This window comes from Amblyomma americanum, chromosome 11 (assembly GCF_052857255.1).
Source record: "Amblyomma americanum isolate KBUSLIRL-KWMA chromosome 11, ASM5285725v1, whole genome shotgun sequence".
Classification (NCBI taxonomy): domain Eukaryota; kingdom Metazoa; phylum Arthropoda; class Arachnida; order Ixodida; family Ixodidae; genus Amblyomma; species Amblyomma americanum.
Genome location: NC_135507.1, coordinates 2388893 through 2390283, shown reverse-complemented (window position 1 = coordinate 2390283; position 1391 = coordinate 2388893).

The window sequence follows — 1391 nt, the reverse complement described above, 5'->3', positions numbered from 1 at the left end:
TGCTCTCCTCCTGTCGCCTCCACAACTCTTCTAAAATGAGCTGTGCCATTTCGTTTTGTGAATTATGATATGTGGGAAAGCCCATTCGCAAAATTTTGCATGAGACTCCTGGAGAGATGAGTATGGATGTCACCGTCTCACCGCAGAGCAAACGATTGTTTAAAAATCCTGCCTACTGCATGGTGTATCCTAACCTGCACACCTCCTGGGGCATTCACATGAGGGAGAATTCCACCCCTATCGATGGTGGAATGTGCACACATCACAAAAAACATCGTGCCTTTTGGGCGCTGGGGTGCCAACATCCCGATTCCTTGAACTCACAATTAAATAGGTTTTACTAGCCATTGTTGTGTTCAGTAGCCAGTCATGTCGTTTATGGATTCACTCATTTTGCATGGCCGTATTACGGGCTGCAAACTGTTATGCTACCTAAGTAGTATAAATTTTTCTGTGCGTCTTTTTGTTTTTATGTGCTGCTGAGTCAGTCTAGTTTTGTTTACATCAGTTGCAAAGTACACATACTTAATGTTGAAAGGGGGGGGGGGGGGGGGGGGACTTGTGCCTCTTTATCTTTTTCTTAAATGTTTTTTTGATACTGAACAAACAGGTACCGTATTTACTCGTGTAATGGACCCACTTTTTTTTCCAGAAGAATTTACATCAGTTTTGGGGGGATTCAATATGCGGGAAACCACAAAGCACCCAGGCGTTGCGGGCGTCATCGCAACCTACCCACAGGATTGTGAGCAAACTGCCTACTTGTAGCAGGTGGCAGCTCAATTATTGATTGGTGGTGAGAAATTGCTCGGTACCTGTATAGTAAAGCATGACCAATTCTCCATATATGGGCATTAAGGTATGAGGCCACTTTTCAAGCAAAACTTTTTAATCGCAGATGAAAACAAAACATGTTGTACGTTGTTTTATCCTAATCATAATGTGAGAGCTGATGAAAAAGTAATGAATTTTATTTTTATTTTTAAAAGTACTAAATATACATCCAACACCAGCAGTCATGACTTTAATTTAGTTCATTGCAAGTCATACTGCTTTGGCTGTTAGACATGTTATACACATAACGACAGGAGCTGCGCAATGAGGCAAAATAATTGTGATACCATCAGTTGTCATTGTGTAATAGCCTATTAGGGGAACTATGAAGAACAATGGCAGAACAATGGTTTTGCTTCATTGCACAGTTAGATATAGTCCGCCTCCAACTACTGCCGCAGATTCCCAGCTTGCCAGCATCGAATGTCGACTTGATGCTCTTGCCAGGCGGCTCGATGTCCTCACGCCTTTACCGCGCCGTTCTCCGCCAAGGTTCAGGCCGCGCCGCCGCTCCCCGGAATCCCAGCCATCCGACGCGCGGCCAGCCACCTCGCCCT